The sequence below is a fragment of the Hermetia illucens genome, chromosome 6, assembly GCF_905115235.1.
Source record: "Hermetia illucens chromosome 6, iHerIll2.2.curated.20191125, whole genome shotgun sequence".
Taxonomy (NCBI): domain Eukaryota; kingdom Metazoa; phylum Arthropoda; class Insecta; order Diptera; family Stratiomyidae; genus Hermetia; species Hermetia illucens.
In genome coordinates this window covers 86,726,701-86,749,046 of record NC_051854.1, presented here as the reverse complement: position 1 = coordinate 86,749,046, position 22,346 = coordinate 86,726,701, and the positions used below count along the sequence as shown (strand labels likewise).

Genomic DNA, 22,346 nt, shown 5'->3' with positions numbered 1-22,346 from the left:
AATTACAAGTAGAGTTTTCAGTTCAGCTAATGCGACCTTGGACACTGGTATCCTGATTGTGCAAAACGTCATTTTTCCCCAATGTCATATTTTTTTATGCAATCATTTCCACTAGCATTATTAAGGTAAAGCTTTCGCTAGCTGAGTTTAGATTCCTTTTAACCATTCCAGCGGAGAAATTAAAAATATATAAAGAATATAAACATTTACGACAAGAACCCCGCAAAACGAAAAAGTGATGAAAGAGTCTCCTTTTTGATGATCAATTATTCATTTCCCATGGAGTATGCTTGTTCACATTTATCTTGAATGAACGTGGATTCCCTACTAAACTGGAAGAATTTTCTCTGAATATCGCATGCTAAAGGAACATTTTTAAAGAATAACAGACAAAATCTAATCAATAATTTATGCCTTTCACAAGAAATTAACGAAAGGTGATTCTCAATCCAATAGAACTATAAACCAAGTAACTGGACTTAAATCTATCTTTTCAACTGCAACCAATTTCTATCCGATCGGATTTAATTAATTTGCTTCCCCTAGAACTTAGGGTGTAGAAATGCTAATTACATACCTGCATCTGCAGTGAACTATCATCCTGGGCGTTTGGATGCCATAGTCCCTGATTGTCACAAGCGGACAATAGCAAACTTTTAATATCCTGGCATTAGATGAAGAAATGCAAATAAAACTTGACAGAGCCCTTCCTGCACATTCACAACCATCTCTACGCGTCGGTGGAATATCCTTTTGTTCCATGGATAAGAAAGAAGCTCATAACAATTGTGATATGCTATAAAATCCTGCAACTCTCTCTGGGTCTGAACAATAATCGGGACAAACAATTAGATATAATTAAAACCGAATTAACAGAGATTGAAGCGAATATATTTTTCCTGCCCACATTCAATTTATCTGTAGAAATTGAATATAATAGAATATATTGAACTTTAATTAAAACAAGATTAGGACATCTTGCAATACACAGTTTGAAATATTGACTGTATCCTGTTCTGATGACTTCCGTGTTCCAAGTTTGGATAATATGTTCTACTGTTTGTTGAAGTTAACGAAGTTGTAGTCCTGAATTTGCGCTATCTTTAAATGGCCCTTCAATCGATTAATCCCTTATTATATATTAATTTTCCGTAAATAAACGATTTATCTTTAGGCTGAGGAAATTGGGGAAAGTAAAAGTCATGCTTGAGGGAGATAATGATGGGACAGTATTTGGGGAAACGAATTGATGTTAATCCTCATGAGGTGATGATGCGTAGGGATTGGCTATTAAGCTATAGAGAATCGATTAGTGTTGAATGAGAATTAAGGGGTTGTAGTTTCTAGTTAATTTTTTGTTTACTTGTATTTCGGTTGTGGTTGTTACAAAAACAGGTGAGATGCTATTTTTAGCTTCATTTATCTTGGTTTGGCACGGTGTCTTCTGATAGTCTAGTCTTAAATGAGTCTACTCGCATTTCCGGTCATAAATTCTCTGAAAACTTTGTACCAATGTCGGTGAAGCCCTTTTAATCGATTATCCGTTTCAAGGAAAAGCTCCTAAAGGAAAATGGATTTTCCAGTTAAATCAGGTAGATCATTGAGTTCCTCCAGAGTAAATTTTAATAGTTGAGAGCAGCTAAGGTGGAAAAATCGTCATAGACGCTGGCGTTTTGTTGCTAATTGAGGAGGAATAGGAGTGGTGGCCACTGGTTAGTCGGTTTTAGTTACAAGGTCTGCCGTAAAAAGGTTAGGCGCAGGTAGACTTCCGGCCCGGGCAGTAGCAGGCGGTCGTTTCCATCTAAGATCCTACTCAAGCTCCTCCGTTGCTTTCACGTCGAGCTCCCCCCCCTCACTAGATATACATATATATTTGTTATCGGAGTTGTCGCGTGTTTCATCACTGCGCCTTGGGCTTTTCAATCGATCGCTGAAGCCCAAGTCGGAGAGAAAAAAGACAATGAAAGAAAATATTAGAGGGTTAGGAGAATTGGACAAAGTGCAAGGATTAGCGAATTGTATCTTGGAAAGGCTATCAAAGTAGGTTACTTTTTGGAGATGTGGGGGGGCGGGGTGTTTAGTGGTATCGGTTCAAGAAAAATCTGAAAATGAGAAGTGAGTTAAGGGTGATCATCGACGAACCGAGGAAGGGCAATAACTAATAGAAACTAGGAAATTTTCGGTCAGAACAATTGAAGTGTTCACATAACGACCAGAGTCGCCGGCCGGATTTCACCAATTTACGAGATACAGGAGCCGTTCATTCAAAGGTGGAGCTGGGCTCTACACATGAGTTCGAGCCGCGAATATTATCTATAAATCTTAGGATCCGTTCGTGCATATATATTAGGTTGGGTTGCATGTCAATGCTGTCAGCCAATGGAGAACTGCGTTATGAAATCGCTTCACGCATTAACGCAACCTGGATGAAGTGGCATTCCACAACTGGTGTTCTTTGTGATCAAAAAAATGAACGAACATTTCAAATCTAAAACTTACCACAATGTCGTCCGTTCTATCACTCTCTATGGTTCTGAGTGTTGGCTGAATATAAAACACCATGGACGGCGTTTTGCGGTAATGGAGACGAAGATGTTGCGTTGGACCAGTGGTGTGACGCGTTTTGATTACATCCGAAATGAGGATATCCGCGGTCGGTATTGAGTTGCACCGATCGTGGAAAAATTGAGAGAGAGGCGTCTTCGATGGTGTGGTCACGTAATTTGCGCCAACGAGAATTCACCCGTCAAGATTAGCCTGAACATCGAAGTCAATGGTAAGCGAGCAAAAGGCCGGCCAAAACAACGGTGGCTTGATACGCTGGATGGGGATTTGAAAGCCTCACGATTGCATCCAGATCAGTTATTTGATAGAACTTAATGGCGAAACCGATCACGATGAGCCGACCCCGTTTGTGAACGTCATATTTTTCCATTTTACTTGGGCAAAAGAACAAGCACGTGACGTGAAAAATAAAGTTTACTGTCACCATGCTGTTCAAGAACATCTAGTTCAAGAAATTGCGCATTGGTCACTTTGATATTAAAGTTGCTCTTTGATCAGGTAGACCCATTGAGGTCGATGACCACAAAATATTGGCATCGATCACATACGTTGCAGAAAACGAGATATTGCAAAAACATTCAAGAACACTCAAAAAATGTGTCCACTATAGAATCATGAATAAGTAAAGCAGTAAACATGGAGTTTAGATATCTCATAAAATCAAGAATGTGAAAAAAATGATTCCCCTCAAATGACATCAAAGCCGGGGTTACACTCTCACTGTGCAGGGATTGAAAAGTTATGATTTTTCAAGCTTTTCCAAAGAACAGAACAATTAGTTTTGTAACGCATTGTCTGCAATTAGACAGACTGAACGAATTTGTTGTCTAAAAACGTCCGGAGTTCATCAAGGAGTTGTCTCCAGAAACGATAAAGCAAGACCAAACACATCTTTGGCGAATGGGCAAAAATTGTTGGATGTTTTGCCTCCCTCAGCATACTCCACCAATCTTGAGTCGTAAGACTTTCACTTGTTTCCCCCTCTTTAGAATTCTCCACATTAATGTAAACAGAATTTCCTTAAATTTCCTCCTTATCCCCTCTTTTTATCATGTGAGTTCAGGTTTAAGAATACACTCAAAGTCTTCCCTGCTTGTCATAATAGGCGACCAAAAAGGGTACGCATTGGCAAATTTTCAAACTTCACTGCTACCGAAACGTCAACAACACATCGGATAGGGATTGACCTTACGGCAACGACCTTTGGCTATCGAACATGGACTATGATTGATTTCTGGAATGTGGGCACGCTCCACTCAGATATGTAATGAGGAAACACGGTCTTGCCGACCGCACCAATATTGATGGGAGGTTCATGGATTTCTGCAACTTCCAACGTGTCGTCATTGGTGGCACATTGTTCGAGCACAGAGTCTGCCATAAGGTCAGTTGGTTTTCAACTGACCGACGCCGTACGACAATCAGATCGACTACTTCGCGATCAGCAGTAGATTTAGGAGTTGTGTGTTGGATGTGCGTAACAAGAGAGGCGCCAGCATGGGTTTCGAAAGGCATTACCATCTGATGGTCGTTTCCGTTCGGTTGCGTTTTGCGTTCACTATTTCTAGCAGGGTTGGGGAGAAATGGCTCCCGTGTTCAGCATCGACCGCTTGTATGACCCTGCCGTTACTCGTCAGTGGGGAAGCCGGAATTTCGAAGAGCATTGGGCCGCCATCAAGAGTGCTCTTTTCTCATAAGAACTGGCTGACTGCGGAATCATGGAAGTGGATCAATGAGCGGAAGAGGCGGGAGTTGAAGGCTCTACTTACTTCTGCGAGTGATAGCGTACGTGAAACGCTCGAACTTCGCTGCTGAGCGAAATATTGAGAATTTGCTGTTGCGCTGGGCAGGAAGCGGTAATTGCCGCAGATCGCAATGATATCATCATGAAAGAGCTTCGATGTGGTCGCAAATCATTCGATGGTCCTGTGAAGAACGTTAATGGTCGACTTTCAATCCACGGTGATGAATAACTATTAGCCGTAACATATCCAGTGAAGTTCCTCCTCTTGTGGATAAAATGGCGAGTCACCATAACATGCGGATACGAACTGTTCCACTAAGCAGGACCGAAATCATTTCGGCCATCAAAGCACTCAAACGGAGTAAAGTAACTGGGCTTGAAGGTCTCCCTGCAGAGTTATTTATCACTGCACCTGTTCGTATCGAAATCTTGGTAAATCTGAGACTTTCCCAGAGATGGGAAGAATGTGATCACAGTCAAGGTCCCAAAGAAGGGTACTCGCTTTCAGTGTGACTATTGGAGGGGAAATCTGTGTGGTCCTTGCCGTTCTAAAAATAATAGCTAAAGTAATCCTGAAACGCATCAAACAACATCCCAACTTGATCGACAGAGAGCAGGCTGCTTTCTGCTCCGGATCCTCCAGTATTGACCATATTAACAGCCTACCCATCATGTTGCAACAGTGAGCAGAATTTAGTTCTTCGCTGCACCTGTTCTTTATCGACTTCGAGAAAATTTAACGATAGCGTGAACAGGGAGTGTATCTGATGTGCTCTATGCAGGAGGGGCATTCTGGAAAAACTACCAGTCTGCCAGGGTTGCATCCTCTTACTGATATCATTTCTGCTTGTTGTCGGTGACGTTCTTTATTCGATCTTGTCCAGAGAACATGAAGGAGTTCAATGGATTATGACATTTTTCCCCAAACACTTCAACTACGCACCTCATGGAGCTGGTCAAATGGCTCTGGGTTTAGAAAAACAGCGAAGTAGGATTGGATTGAATAAAAAAACCAACAAAACCAAGGTTCTCACTCTGACGGCTCATTGCACTCTGCCCACCTGTATTAATGGCATCAATTAATTTGCATATCTAGAAAGGGTGGTTTCTGCAGACGGTGGAACCAAACTGGGTGTTACCCGACGCATTATCAGCGCTAGATATCCTTTTGCTGCCCTATCTAAAATCTGGAAACGCAGTTATCCCAACACCAAGATAAGGTCGAGACTGTTCTGTGCTAATGTTCTTTCTGTGTTGTAATATGGGAGTAGAACACGGAAAGTGAACTCCACTGATACCTAAAAGCACCAAGTATTGTGGGCTACGCATGCTGTGAAACCTATTCTTCCAAGATGGCTGACGAGTGGGCCACCCCATGGGTATTTGGCGCAGAGCAGAAGAGAAAGAGTGCAAGGGTCTCGGGAAGTCGTGGGTACAGCTGAAGGGCTTTTTAGTATATCACGAGCGATGGCGCGTAGGTAATTTTATAACTCGCCTCTTCAGTCGAACGAAACGACTGTGAGGAATATTGGTAAAAACTAGGTCAAGGATCCGAGTATTCTGGTGGCGATGGACATTGAATTGGGTAGCGGAGCAGGAGTTCATAAATGCAAAGAGGACTAAGTATGAGGATTCTGATAATATATTGAAAATTTCACTAATGATGTCACCGAGGGCTGCAGTCTCTTCAAGAATTCGCCATGCGGTCGGTTGAAATCCTTGACGAAGACGCCAGGATGTCAAAATGGTGTTAGATTCAATCTTTCTAAATTATGCGGATAAGTAATTTCAATCTACGCTATAATTCGGTCACAGTTGTCATCTTTTGTCAATTGCGTACAGATAAGGAGAAGCGGCAAATATTTCCGCCTGAGTTCGATATACCTCAAAATGTCATCGGTTGTGGTGCTAACCTCGAAGCAAGTAGTTGTTTGGGTGGCCTGACGATGCGTAAATGAGGACCGAGTCCGTAACTCGTTGCGTATGGGTCGCAGGATCAGAGATGCAGAGCCAGTTGAAGCATTCCTAATATAAGAAGCCATTGTAGGTGATAGCTCTAGCATGGAACTTTGAGTGGAGTTGGTGGCAGGTAAGCCTGTTGTATGCACTCCTGAGAAGATGTGTTGACAACACTGTCAAGCACTGCATCAGGGACATTTTCTGTACCCAAAGTGCCGTTGAATGAATTCCTATGTCCCACGGTATAGGAAGGTAGCGACGATTTATTTGATGGTGACATTTTGGGCACTGGACCAGTGTTACAAAGTCTTAGACTGTTTATGAAGCTGTTGCATCCGACAGCATGGAGCCATGGCAGGGGTGAAGCAATAGATGATGTTGTTGGCGTATTTTGGATGAATCTCCAAAAATACTGCAGGAATACCTCAGGCTCATGTTGAACTATCGCATTGCTCAAGAGAACTATTCGAGTCTTGTCGGTGGCAAGATATTTTCATCAGGTGGGTAGTGTCCGGATAGCGGAGTGGTTAGACCGCAAGGCTCTCATACGAAAGGTCGCGGTTTAAATGTTACTGAGGGCATTGGAATCTATATCGTGATTTGACGTCGGATACCAGCCGATTCAGCTGGGAATGAGCGAGGGCGAGCGCAATGTTGACCACGTTACCTCCTATAGGGTACTGTAATCCTGTACTGTACCGTTCTGGTCTTGAAAGAAGTAAGACATGGAATGTTGTGCCAACGATTATTATTATGTGTGCCTGCAGAAAGTGGAAGTGAAAAATCCAAAGTTTTGTGTAAAAGAAAAACTTAAAACCTTTCATATCTGAAGCTACCAAGTTCCGGTTTCTAACTTGTTTATTTTTTTTGTGCATTACACCCAGGGGTCGTTTTAATTTTTTTTGTTTTCCAGCTTTTGGGTTGTGCTTCCCCATGCAGTCATTGCTTTGCCTTTTGTTTGGTCTTTCGATATAAATATTTTGATATATAGTAGGTAAGCATTAAAATTCCTCTGCGGTGAGACCTTTTCTGAAGGGAAAAACCTTTTCTTTACAATCTCCAATTTGCGGCTCATTCATAGAGTTACTTTGGTGCAATTTTCTCACGGTGCGACGTGCCAGGAGCAACTTTGATTTTTAAGCCTTTGATAATTTTCTCAACTTCTTGAAAAAACCTGCTTTTTTATTTAGAATCTGATTTCATATAACAAATGTGATGTTGCCATGCGGAACTAAAAACAGCTTGATTTTTCCCTGTATGTAGATACAAAATAAAGATGGAATTCTTTTGAAGAGAAATTCCTTCAGGTTCATCCGTTTAAACAAAGGTTGAAGAAGGGAGCAACCAAGAGCTTTTTACCTTTCAAAACCCTCTAAACATAATTTAATCTAAAACAAGTGGTTGACCGGGGAGTAATAAAATCCACTGCTTGCAATCAAATTAGGGTATTTTCTTAGTTGATGCTAAGATATTTCTCCGGATTCACTTTTATGGGAGAATCGCCCATTGTCGACCTACTTGCAAAGCTCAAGTGTACGGAAACATTACTCCCCTTCTCACGTGTTCTTGATTCAACCTACACAATCGTTTCTTTCCTTGCGTTATTCCATCGATTCTTTCGGGGAACTTTACTATTGTAATTCAATTTGAATAGGTAAATAATCAGAATCCTCATTGTTTCCTAAATTTTCTGTATAGTGACGGGAATGGTGTCATAGTGGATGAATGCGTGTGGAAGGATTTTCCCCAGTTTATTTTGTTTTGCTTGAGGACCCTAACAGAACACAAGTACTCCCATTTCACAGTTTAAGGGAATATGCAGGGGTGACATTCAAAGCCAACTGTTCATCGGGAAATGTATTATACATATTTTAGATGACAATACGTTTTGGCAGATTAATCGATCAAATGCGTATCAATATTTGGAAAATATTTTCAGTGTGTTTTTCATAGACTGATCAAGTACAGCGTTGGAAATTAACAGGTTTATGTGGGTGCCAGTAAAGCACTATCTAAAATCAGTTTTACATCTCCTTTCTTATAATCCTTTAACCTCTATATACGGTTTTTGACGGTGCGATAGTTGAGTTGATTGAGCGTCAACCCCCCGTTCTCGTTGTGCTCCGTTCTAGTCCCACTTGGTCATGCTTGTCTGTGTATTTTTGTGCTTTCCCGCTCCTGTAAGCTTATCACTTGTACGGCATTAAGGGTGGTGATATTGAAGTTGAGTACAGTTTGATTGAAAATAAAATAGAAAAAATAACAGAGACTGTGTGTGTCCTACGCCCACAAAAGAACACAGCGGGCACACAATCTGCGGTGGATTTTCTGTTTTACAGGGGGGGGGGGGGGGGATTGGGTTCTTGAAATGGGTTATTGGGTTAATTCTTTCACGGGCTATTCGCAGCATATATTAAGCCGAAAAATGTGAACACAACCAAGAAGCTGCCACTTCTGGGTGCCTGTAATTTTTAATAATTGACTGCAGAGCCAGAACCATGATCTTACCAAGTTTAGTGGAAATTGCTCTGTCAATGGCAAAGTTATAATAGGTCATATTAGTCGCTTCAGTGCAAGCTCTAAGACTGGTCAGTATCACTCAAAAGTGGATATTCTGACATAATATATGCATATACATTATGTGCTAGGTACTAATGGGACAAATGTTTTTATCAAAGAAATATACAAAAGCTTTCAACCCTTGAGCGTTCAGCTTCCGGTTACCCGACGTGCCTTAAGCTTGCATCATGCAGTTATCCAATCTTGAGGATTTATTTATTGACTCTGCTTCTCTTTTGGGTGACGAAAGTGTTTGCTCATTAAGGGGGGGTCTGCATGCTGAGAATGTCCAAGAAAGAGCCACCGTCTGCATAATGCTTGTGCGAGTCAATAGAAATAGATGCGAGTATTGGCCCCGCTTGGCAGCCTCAAACACTAACTGGTAAATCCTATTGAGGAAGTACCTCGCCAAAACTTGAAAAGCGCAAGATGTATTACTATAAGTCAAAACTACGCTCTCCGATTCTGCAGCTGGCCAGCGGACGCTGTACCGTGGATGTTTTTAAAGGCGGACGTGAAATTATGCGCCCATCATCTTATACAAATAATGGTAAAGCACACCAAATGACAGAGGCAGTGAAGTTTCAATTGGGCACATGGAAGGGGAGCTTTTTAACGCTCAATAGAACTACACTATCACTGTGCAAAAGTGTCTAGCACCAGTGGAGGCAGTGTTCAGATTCAGATTATATGTTATGTAGAAGGTGTAAAGTTCAATTGATGATGGACCTGATTTTCAACGTTGACTAGTCGAGGCGAGTTAAAATTTCAGGGATTCTCACTCATCACTGGTCCTGTATTGAGTATTTAAAGATCCTGGTGGAACCATATTCACATATAATAGCTAGCGTTTCGATGCTCCAAGTAAATCGATTACTCAAATCAACGACACGAAAGTGAATCTTCTGGCCGTATAGCCTGACAGCCCTAATTGCACCGGAATAGATAAGTGATTGTAGTTGTGTTAACACCGTTTTAGAACACAGTTTAGAGCTAATCTCATCATTGATTTGCTGGGGAAGCCTGGTTTATGCGAAGGATTTTTGGCCTTTTGACCTTTTTGGAATTCATCCTGAGCTTTACACTCCAACTTCACTGCGAAGAAAAGTGGTTAGGCCAACACTGAAACCGTCGCCTGCCGCATTGTCCTCATCGACTTTTGGTGATCAGTTTCCGTGATTACTTCAAGTCGAAGACACTTCCTGGAGGCAGGCGCAGTTGTGTCGCTGTGAGTAATAAAGCAGTACTGATCTGCAATCCGCTCCACAGTCATGTGCGCGTACAGCAGGGCATGTTCATTGAATCTTTGGTGTAACACAAGGTGGTACGATGGTGTACCTGCGGATGATAAAGAAGTTCATCTCCTCGGCCCATTTCATCCTGAACGCCGAACCGCTGATTATTAGTTTTGACGCCGTGTTGTCCACATGAGCTCGACTCACTCACCAAATCAGACGAATTCCGCCGGTTATCCGTACCGAATCTCAAATTTCTCCTTATCCTGATTTTACGGGTGTGCACTTTATACCTGGCTGCCAAGTGTGGTAATAGCTTCCTCAGTGAATACTCTGCAAAACTGTAAAGTTGCTGCACTTTCCACACCTACCCACTGAGACGCTGCGGTGGTGTACAATCAGTCACACTGAAAATATCCATCCCTCATCTTTTAACAATCGGGCTTGGGGCCGGCTATGGGGGGATTATGATTCCCAGTTCACCTTCTTCTCCACGTATTACCGTTCAACGTTGCTATTATGGGGGATAGCAGCATCAATAATATACGCGGAGCGACCCGTCTTGTTAACTGAAAGCACGCCAGGCTTGTTGTGTTATATGTGGCGATCAGTTAAAACTTGGGCGTATCAGCCTGCGACTCATTTCGGTAAACCGGACATGTTCCCGTGATCTGCCCATGCTTGTATGCAAAGTTTTAATGGATCACTTTAAATACAGCATTATGCATGGTGGTGTATTGCATCGACGCCATAACTAATCCAAATTCCATCTGACTATCACGGCTGAATATGTGTGTTATTCGCAACAGACTTCTAAGGTGGTCGTCAGTACCAGCATACAACTTGTGCCGTCTAAGTGTATCAGGTGAGTCAGTTCGCTCTTAGCAAGTAGGTCATATTTCATTGCAAAACCATGCCGTCTAGCATCATTCAGTAGCCATGAAAGGGGGTTCAATGCCAAGCAAAACTAAAGATCAACGAATCCTCTTGGAAGATGCCTCTCCGTTTATGGATAGGCTCTGAATTATAAGCAGAGATTAGAGTATTGACGATATTCAATGCCTCTCGCTAAAAACTTAAATAGTTTGGGATCAATGCGATACAGACGTAGGATACCGATTAGCCAGGTTTGCGGGACGCTGTCGAAAGTCTTGGCATAATCGATATAGCAACTGAAAAAAGTTTCTTTGGCCTCTAGTTTCTTGTCGTACAACTACCGAGTCGATAATGAGTTGCTCTTTGCAACTCCTTGAATCGACTCGGCAGCCCTTCTGCTCGTCAGGCAGAATGTTGTTTGTCTCGAGGTGCGCATTGGCCCTTCCGCCAATAATGAACGTCAGGGTTGGTAAGCACTGCAGTACTGATTTATGTTATGTGCCAACCAACTGCGTACACTGGTAAATTTCTTCTACCAGAAATTCTGCACCCGATCCAGACCTGGGCCCCTCCAGTTCTTGGAGCTGTTTATGGCTCGTCGAACTTCTTTTTCAGTAATATCCACAATATTTATTGCTGGGGTAGTGGCATGGCGAGTGTCCTCGGCGGTGATCCACTCGGCGTGCTCAGCACCCCCAATATTCTCTCGCCTTCGTGACCAAAAAATGTACTGTCTGGACGCTCTGTTGGGATTCGTTGAGTGATCTGAAAAAAATCCGTTGGTTCCTCCGTGACCTTCGCCATACCGTTGTAACAAACTGCATATGACAGAAAGTTTCTGCTTTAATGTGTCCAGAATTTCAACTACGGGTGCCTCACTAGGGATGGCATAGTTCCTGTAAACCGTCTGCACTTTATTTCTCACTCCTCTGCTGGTATTGCCAGAGCTGAATGGAGTCAGCCTAGCAATGTCCTGGCTTAGTGAGTCCCGCTGATGACGAATTTTCCATCGTGAATCACTTCGGTCACTCAAATCAATATCGCAAAAGCGAATCTTCTGACCGTTCAATCTGACATACGCAACTGTACCACAATACACAAGTGATTGTAGTTGCAGCAGCGATATATCAGCACACAGCCGATGCAATCTCATCATTGACTTGAAATAGAATTCCCGGAGTTGCTGGAGATGCATAGAGCCTGGTCTATGCAAAGGATCCATATCCGAAAATTCTATACACACTCTTTGGAATTCATCCCGAATCTCAGCCGAAACCTCAGCTGGACGGTGGAGAAGAGTACTTTTGCGAGTACTGAAACTGTTGCCTGCAGTGCGGTGTCGTGTTGTTGATGTCACCCATCGACTCGTGGTTACCAACTTCCGCAATGAATTCAGGTCAAACACGCTCCCTGATGAGGGCCAGGATTGTGTCGCTGGTGATGTGGTACTGGTCTGCGATTCGCTGCACAGTTATACAAAAGGCGGAGAAATGCTCCTGGTCATCCTGGGACCTAGACGTCGAACCGCCCCACGATTAGCGGTTTCCACGCCGTGCTCTCCATTACGGTCTTAGCTTAAAATCCTCCTTCTCCTCATTTTTGGTGGAGGATTTTATCCCTCAGTGAATACTCTGCAAAACTATGTTTCTGCACTTTCCTTACCTACTCTCTGAGACGCTACAGTCACACTACAGATGCTGCAGTCACACTGAAACTATCCGTCCCTCATCCTTTCATAACTGGGCTCGGGGGCCTCCTATGGTGGAGTTATTTATCATTATTAGTGTGGTTCTGTAGACATATCTTTTTTTTTTTTTTGTACGTACACGGAGGTGGAAAATCTTAGAAAGACACGTCCGCCGCCTGAACGGTGGAACAACAGCGGGCGCGTGTGGGATTCACACCCACTAAAAACCACCCCCGGTCTCTCCAGCCCCAGCCCCGCGGGACCACCATTGAGGTATTACTTCGCGGGGTAGGTTTGCTCTTAGGCACTCATCCTTCTCCTATTTGCAGCTTTCCTCCTTCTTTGTTCCTTCAGCAACTCCTCCTGCATTTGGATGGTTGCGGAGCCAACCGCAAGCCACTTCTCCTCGGACTCCAGCATCTCAGTAACCAAGCTCTCCGGGGTCCTGCTCCTGCCCAGCACCTGGTTTAAGCTCCGTCTCTCCATCGCAAATCGTGGGCAGTGAAACATCACATGCTCTGGATCCTCCGGTATGCCATCGCATCTGGGACAGTTCGGAAAATCATCCAACCCAAAGCGGTGCAGATACTGCCTGTAGCAACCACCGTGTCCCGTGAGGAACTGGGTAATGTGGTAGTTGGTCTCCCCATGTTTTCACTCAAGCCACACCCTAATGTTGGGAATGAGCCTGTGCGTCCACCGACCTTTCGCAGACTCGTCCCATCTGCGTTGCCAGAGATCAAGCGACTCTGACCTTGCCGCATTTCTACGCTGTGCATGCTCCTCCTGTCAATGTCTTGCATTGTACAGGACACTCATTTCTTTGGCCAGAATGTCAACCGGGATCATGCCTGCCACCACCAATACTGCCTCATCTGATGTGGTTCTAAAAGCACTGCAAACTCTCAAAGCCATCCGCCGGTAAACCGAGTTCACCTGCTTCCGTCTCTGAGAGTTTGCAAGCGCCTCTGCCCACACAGGCGACGAGTAGAGCAGGATGGAGCGCACCACTCCGGCTAGCACCAACCTCCGGCAATGTTTCGGTCCACCAATATTTGGCAACATTTTTGCAAGTGCCGTGGTGGCACTGGCTGCCTTTTGGTATGCATACTCTAGGTGCTCCCTAAAACTCAATTTGGTGTCAATTATTACCCCCAGGTATTTGATAGCCGGCTTTGATACGACCGTATGTCCACCGACCTCCACTTTTACAGTGTTATTTTTTCTGCGTTTCGTTATTAAGACCGCTTCCGTTTTCGCGTCCGCCAAGGTCAGCCCTGCTTTTTCTAGCCAGGACTTTACCGCTCTCACTGTTTCTGTTGCGTAAACCTCCACATCTTCTGGGTGTTTTGCTGCAACAACCACAGCTAGGTCATCAGCAAAGCCGACAATCGTAGTGCCCTCTGGGACGGGAAGCGCAAGCACCCCATTATATATGATATTCCACAACAGGGGACCAAGTACCGATCCCTGTGGTACCCCGGCTGTAACAATGTACTCTTTGGGGCCCTCATCCGTCCCGTACCAGAGAGTCCTATCTGAGAGGTAGTTTTCCACCAAATTCGCTAAGTATCCGGGGACACCTATGTCAGCCAACGCCTCTTTAATTCTATTCCAGTTGGCCGAGTTGAATGCGTTTTTGACATCCAACGCCACCACAGCACAGCAGCCGCCAGAAATCAGTGCACCTTTTGCCAGGTTTACCACCATGCCAATTGCGTCCACCGTAGAGTGGGCGCGTCGGAAACCAAACTGGCGTTCCGACAAACCATTGCTGGCTTCGGCGATGGGCAGGAGTCTGTTGTAGATGACTCTCTCCATCATCTTCCCCATTGTATCCAACAGGCAGATAGGACGATACGACGCTGGGTTTCCAGGTGGCTTGCCAGGCTTCGGAAGCAACACCAACTTTTGCTTTTTCCACTGGGTAGGGAATATTCCTTCTTTTAGGCACGCCTCAAAGGTATTGACATATCTAGCAATGGTTTTAAACCTTACCCCATATAATTTCTACTAACTCTATTCATCCGATACTTTTAGGCTTTTCTCCGTCAACATCATTGTGTCTGACCGTCTTATCGTCTAAACAATGATTATAAATAAGTTGTACTATCTGATGTTGAGGGTGACAGAGGTTCAATAAAATGTTGCTCAGACCATCCGTCTGTTTCCGCATCTTTTCTTTGCCACTTTTTCAGGATTTACGCTTTTAAAATTTTATAAAGGTTTCAATAGATACTCAAGAATCATTTCCCATTTATTATTTAATATTGCATGTCCTTGTCCACCTACTTTTTCTTATTGTTGGCTTATTTTTGTTTTTTTTTTGAATAATCGTTGCCGATATAAGCTTTTCCCCTAGCTCCTCAAGGCTCCTTTCACTCATTCATTGCCAAAGGAATGCCTTTGCTTTTTTTTTAAATTTTTACCGAACCTTTCAGGATTTGAAAAGATTAAAAGTCAGCATTCTGTTGTTATTTTCCAAATCAATGGAGTATAATTTGGGGGGACACGTACCTCTGAATTACAATTTCATCAAAGTAATTACGATTGTGGAATCGATCCCTCGTTACTAAAAAAGCCCAAATTGAATCTCAGAGACATTGCCTCCTTGAAGTTTTCACTTTAGGCATTAAATGCATGATATTCCCTTTAACGAGCTCCTAAATATAGAATAGGGAAACCGGCTTGAAACACACAATACTCAACACAATACACCTGTTTGCCTCCGACAAGGGTAAAATCAAACAAATCCCGCAAGAGTTTGTCAAGTATCAAATATCCAATTACTAAATGCGATTCTATCGTAGATAAAAGTGACAAAAGCAGAACAGTCTCACGTAGGTGAGAAGAAAGAATGCCATTCAGAACTTATCAACAACAGATTATGTAAATAATCCGGCGAGTATTGGACGGATGTCTCCATTTTATTCCTTGCCGGAGGCCTCCACTACTTTGTTTCAGAATTGAGTACCGAATGTAATATTAAGACGAGTTTGATACATATCTACACAGTGGGCACACCGAATACAGTAATTTGTATATTCGCATATAAATATACATTTGTTTTAGGCGCAGAGCCATAAAGTATCTGAAATTGCCGATAGTGCATTTCAACCCACTGCGAGTAGGCGTGGAGTTGATTTGAAACATGAGGTCCTGAATTTTGTCCAGAAAATCCCTGTAAGGTAAATGGGCTCCTGAATCGTTCGTCTAAGTGAATTCGACGTAGGTGTAAGAAATCTTCGAAGAAAGCGAGTGTCAATATTATTCTAATGCAAATTTCTTGTATCTAGAAGTTTCAGTTACAGGAGCGACTCTCTGTTTGCTAGAAACTCCCCGAGATATGAGAAGTAGGAATTCCACCATAAATATGCACACTCTAGGGAATATCATCTCAAAATTTTAGATACAAACTTGAGATACTCGTACAATACCATATCTTGCCTGCTTTTTAGCGAATCGAAACACAGATAAGGATATAACGTGACCAATTTTACAAAAAGGTACATCGTCACGCTGATTACCAGTTGAGGTTATCCCTGTGAAGCACTCAAAGGTGAATTAGGAGCTGTCGCCTCGAAATCTAAGATGATATTTGGTATTTAAATTTCTTTACACGGCGGCTCGTTGCTGGGATTTCAAAACGAAATCTAAATTTAAGATGAAGATACGAAGCTAATTTTCGAAAATCGTTTGACTAGTAGATGTGGGAGGACACCAGAATCGAGTTTCTGTTGTGACACATTAAGGTAGACTCATCTATCGTTTGAAATTTGTACTCTGAGATAATTTTTTAGTCTACGCTATTCAGAAAGTTGAGAGCTTTCTCGGGTTCAAAAAACAGATAAAACAAGAGAAAGTGCTACCCTCTTGGGAGCTAGAAATAGTAATTAAGTGAATTATACACAAAGCATCGATAACTTGCCCTGGTCTCCAGAAATCAAAATATATCTCAATTTTTACGGTGTATTATGTATAGCTTAATGGGAAAATGACTCCCATTGAATTGGATGCATGTAAGCAACGTTTTTCTATATGAGTGATGGATCTGTCCTTTCCACCTTCTAATCAAATCTAGTGCCTAGTTTACTTGGAACTCAGCTGTATCATTTTTACGTTTGACGGCCTGTGGGTAGTCTCAGTATGGGATGTTTGTAGGAAAAGAAGACATTCACATTTACAAAAACAAGCCCCCGATGACGGGTAGGATTATCAATCAAAACTGTGACCTGATTCTGATGAAAAGTCCAATAGAAGCCTGGATAGTTGGGGCCATGAACATTTTTTTTTTCCCAAAGTCAAGGCCTTCTCTGAATCCATTTCAAATCATTTTATATGGGTTGTATCCAAATATAGATATTCTTTTGTTGTACAACTTCGTTTATTATTGTATTGTCTGTTTTCATAGAACTTCGTAGTACGCGATTAAATCTCATGGGCTAAGAAGAAGCTGTAAACTCTTAATTAAGGGGGTCATCCCGTGTGTCGATTTTTGTTTTGGCATCAATTGTATCTAGATATAGTGTAGAATATATGGGCAAAGTGATTTTTTGATATTCAGAGTCGTTCGGAAATTAGTGTTTTTTTTGGGAGTAGGGTAGGTGAATGCGTTTACGCACAGAGTGTTGGACTCCCGCAACTGCACGCTTGCGGACTACCAACTAAACACCTCCCTGTCATCAAAGAACTAGCGTGGAACCGTTTGACACATTACTTCGGGCTAGCCCTCCCGCTCTCCCGACTTTGGGAGCCTTCAAGTCAGGGAATTCCTTTCACCAACGGAAGAGGAGGGGAGGCAGGGAGTTATTGTTAGTTCAGGGAACCCCTTACTGTCCGATTGCCTCCGCCCGAAACCCGAACATACTGCGCAATACGATTCCAGCTGCCAGCGCTCTTCAGCATCTCTCTGACAATGTTGTCTAGAGAGAGCTCCCCTGTGTCTGCATAAAGCTGCTGACGAAAGCCGTCCCACCTTTCGGAAGGGAAAAAGGTGTGTTCAGCGTCGTCTGCCACTCCATTGCAGAACACAGGAGATCCAGTTTTCCCAATCCTGTGCAGGTAAGACTGAAAACCTCCATCTCCACTTAGAAGTTGGGTAAGGAAGTAATCAATCTCATCGTGCGTTCTGTTCAACATCTAATTTGTCGATGAGGCCCGCAGTCCATCTGCACCTTGTCTCATTTTGTCAAGAAAGTTGCCTCTCGATAAGGGGGTTGACGTTTTTCATGGGTAACCACCTCTCTTAAGTTTTCGCCGTGATAAGTGACATGCGCGTATTTATCGGTCCGAATGACGTTCGAATGACTTCGTTAAAAAGACAAGAATTGAAGCCAAGGCTGTACATGTGTTTCTTGTAGAAACCTAAGGTTTATGGATTAGGTAGAGCAGATTAATGGTCAGTTAAGGTTTTATGGCTAAAAATCGCATTCTACTTTTTAAATGCGTTTTTCTAGAAACGCCATCTTGAAAATCGGCTGCCACCATAGCCGAAAATCTATCAAACCAAATTCTTTGAAATTTTCAGAACTTATTCACAACATATTTCTACGGTCCGCAAACTAGGATAATTGCGATTCATGGAGTAGTTTTTTTTTTATTCATTGAAGAAGCCGTGAAAAAACGTCAAAATTCATAAAAAAAGTTTAACACGGCACCAGAAATTTAGCTTTTAATATTTTTTAATAATCCTAGTTTGCGGCCTGTAGTTGAGTCTGGTCGTTAAAATGCCGTTTACTTTTTTTCCTTAAGATGATCGCAGCGCCCTCTGGCGTGGTAGCAGAAAACACCTTTTTTTTGTAGATGAGTGTATAAATTGCTCTGTATTTCAATAACGAACTATGCTATCGGGCTAGAAAAATTACTATGAACGCTCAAGATATCAATAAATCTATGGTGAAAAATCCGTATTTGTATCTTTATCAGATTCTAAAAGGAGCCAAAGAACGGCCTTCACACGGGATGATCCCCTTCAAATTCCTATCATAGCTTAAGTGGTATTCGAGGGTACAATTTATGATTGTGTATGATACATTGACTATATCAAGTTAATGGAGATCATATAACAATTTTCCAGCCTGAGTAGTTGAATGATCTTCTAATTTTTCTCGATATTTTTAAATTTGGAAAAGTATTTCGTCATTTCAAGAAGAGGAGGAGGTGTAGGAGTATATTGAAGTCATCCGCCGGGTAGGACTGCAGATCCCCAGTAGAACCTATACAAGGGTTCTTCCACTCCGATTAGGCTTCGTGCTATTGTGCTGCTTGCTCAGCGCCTGCCACACAAAAGAACCGTGCATTAAGATGGGCTCTGCACATTGAAAGAACCATTCTCAGCCAAATGAATTATGCAACCTTAACCTAGAGCATGATCTGACGTGTAAAATCACTCGCTAACTCGTGTCCTCTTCCCAGCGGAACCACTACAAAATAGGAGGAGATGGATTTAGCCTTTCCCTTTCCCAATCGGTTCCATTCACCTCGCTTCCTCTGCTCCCCTCAATTCGAATTGAATCCTCCCAGAAAGCATTTCCTTAATTAGATTTTCGAATACTACTGTTCTTCCCAACGTCTCCTTTCTTTTCCTCTTCGAATCTAGCACAATAGTTCCGTGTCCTCAGGGATTAATTTGTAGCTTGAAGAGTTAGATGAGTTGTCCGGTTTAAATCTATTCGGGTATTTACGGTACCCGTCACGTTCCGTGGAAAACTGCATGAGATTGCAGATTACCATGCGTTCCGTGCATTCATACCTTCATGCTGATAATCAATGTGTGGGTCCATTGACCCTTTTCTGTTTAATTCCATCGTTATTGCCACCTGCTAAGCTAGTCCTCCCGTTCGGCGTTTTTTACGTGCCGAAGATCGGAAGAACCGAGCCTATCATAGGCGTTCGCCATCGCATTGGCATAATATTTTGGCCCCGCTAGCAACTGGAACATTGCGGACATGGTTAGGATATTCCATAATAATGGACCGAGGACAGAGCCCTGTGGAACGCGTCGAAACAACTTATTCCCTCTGTCTATTTTTTTTTGTTGTACCAAAGCCTTCGACCTGTTAGAGAGCTGCCGATAAGTATCTGGGAACACCAATCGTCTCCAAAGGCTTTATAAAATTCCAATTTGCCTAGCACATTACTTTCTAGTACCATCCCTCCCGTGCATCGTATTTTTATCTAAGCCAACAACCAGATTGATTACGTAGGTGGTTGATCTGACCGTACGTACATCGAATTGGTGGTCCAATAAGCCTCCCTACTCTGTTATACATTATTCACTATAGCATGATGATTCACCATGAGGTTTATTAGTTACAGGCAACAGCAGTATTGGGCTAGTATGTCTAGCTTCGACTGAAAAGCCAGTTTAAGGTTCTTTGTTGTCTCCCATTCTACTGACATCTTTTTTCGTTAATAGGGTATTCCTACTATTCTGAGAAAAAAAATTCTGAACAATTTTCAATAGAACACCAGCATATGCAAATTGCGGAGTTGCCTGGCCTTTGAATATTCCTATGGCTTTACATCTGTCTCTGGGCCTCTTCGAGCATCCTTGTAGATTCGTTGTTTAACCTCTTCGTTAATCCTACCCATTGTTCTGTGGGTAGCTCGTCTGGCGTGACAACACGCTGACCGAAAATTACGGTTCAATTTTATACCAGTAGTTATGCTTTATAGTAGGGAAAGAACCGATGAGTCGCAATTCGTGATATAGCAGGCTTTCTCCGACGGTGTGCCTGATATAATGTCGTCGTCCAACCATACATGTATAAATCCTTGTTTGTTAATAGCTTCCGTAGACTAATGTGATGTTCCCCTTATTCACATTCCTAACCGCTAAGGTTGGTTTTCAGGTCAAAGGTAATTGCCTGTTGATCACTGTGAGTGTAATGTCCACTAACTTTTCATGACATATCCCGAACTAGTGAGGACTAACAAAAATTTGACCCACAACCAAAGCGGATTAGTGTTGACCTGACCATTGTTAGCGAATACGATGTCTAACGGCTCGAAGGCTTCCAAGGAACAACGCACCTTTGCATTCATCCGTGAGTTCTCCCATTGTTTGGATTAAACATGGAAGTCAATGATTTTTGGTCCATGTCCTTTCGCGTAAAAAATCAATATGATTAATATATCCTCGAATTCCAGCAACGTCAGGCTTGGAGGAGCATAGCAACTATAGTCATCCGTACAGTGTATTTTTGCCTTTATGAAGTCACTTGTAGGGTGTCTTATACATTTTTGAACGAGTTGGTCACTGCATGCCCTCAAGGCCATTCCACTTGTTGGATTGACTTCACATATATTATTGTTAGGGCTTCTATATATTATATATATATGGTTGCCATTCACCCCTTGGTGGGTATAGCGCGTCAACCACACCTACGCGTATTTTTTTTTTTCTGTGCGTACACGTAGGTGGAAAATCTTAGAAAGACACGTCCGCCGAAGCTCCGCCGCCCGAATGGCGGAACTACAGCGGGCGCGTGTGGGATTCACACCCACTAAAAACCACTCCCGGTCTCTCCAGCCCCAGCCCCGCGGGACCACCATTGAGGTATTACTTCGCGGGGTAGGTTTGCTCTTAGGCACTCATCCTTCTCCTATTTGCGGCGTTCCTCCTTCTTTGTTCCTTCAGCAACTCCTCCTGCATTTGGATGATTGCGGAGCCAACCGCAAGCCACTTCTCCTCGGACTCCAGCATCTCAGTAACCAAGCTCTCCGGGGTCCCGCTCCTGCCCACCACCTGGTTTAAGCTGTACAGGACACTCATTTCTTTGGCCAGAATGTCAACCGGGATCATGCCTGCCACTACCAATACTGCCTCATCTGATGTGGTTCTAAAAGCACTGCAAACCCCTAAAGCCATCCGCCGGTAAACCGAGTTCACCTGCTTCCGTCTCTGAGAGTTTGCAAGCGCCTCTGCCCACACAGGCGACGAGTAGAGCAGAATGGAGCGCACCACTCCGGCTAGCACCAACCTCCGGCAATGTTTCGGTCCACCAATATTTGGCAACATTTTTGCAAGCGCCGTGGTGGCACTGGCTGCCTTTTGGTATGCATACTTTAGGTCTTGCGTAAAACTCAATTTGGTATCAATTATTACCCCCAGGTATTTGATAGCCGGCTTTGATACGACCGTATGTCCACCGACCTCCACTTTTACAGTGTTATTTTTCCTGCGTTTCGTTATTAAGACCGCTTCCGTTTTCGCGTCCGCCAAGGTCAGCCCGGCCTTTTCTAGCCAGGACTTTACCGCTCTCACTGTTTTCGTTGCGTAAACCTCCACATCTTCTGGGTGTTTTGCTGCACAACCACAGCTAGGTCATCAGCAAAGCCGAGCCCCTCTGGGACGGGAAGAGCAAGCACCCCATTATACATGACATTCCACAACAGGGCACCAAGTACCGATCCCTGTGGTCCCCGGCTGTGACAATGTACTCTTTGGGGCCCTCATCCGTTCCGTACCAGAGAGTCCTCTCTGAGAGGTAGTTTTCCGCCAAATTCGCTAAGTATCCGGGGACATGTCAGCCAACGTCCCTTTAATTCTATTCTAGCTGGCCGAGTTGAATGCGTTTTTGACATCCAACGTCACCACGGCACAGCAGCCGCCAGAAATCAGTGCACCTTTTGCCAGGTTTACCACCATGCCAATTGCGTCCACCGTAGAGTGGGCGCGTCGGAAACCAAACTGGCGTTCCGACAAACCATTGCTGGC

General features: G+C 43.3%; 1 protein-coding gene across 1 annotated transcript in view; it reads left to right on the top strand.

Annotated features, from left to right (window-relative positions):
* The window catches only part of LOC119659496 (dromyosuppressin), a 93,748-nt gene that overhangs the window by 51,445 nt on the left and 19,957 nt on the right, over nt 1-22,346 (top strand). The gene's annotated exons all lie outside the window — the stretch shown is intronic.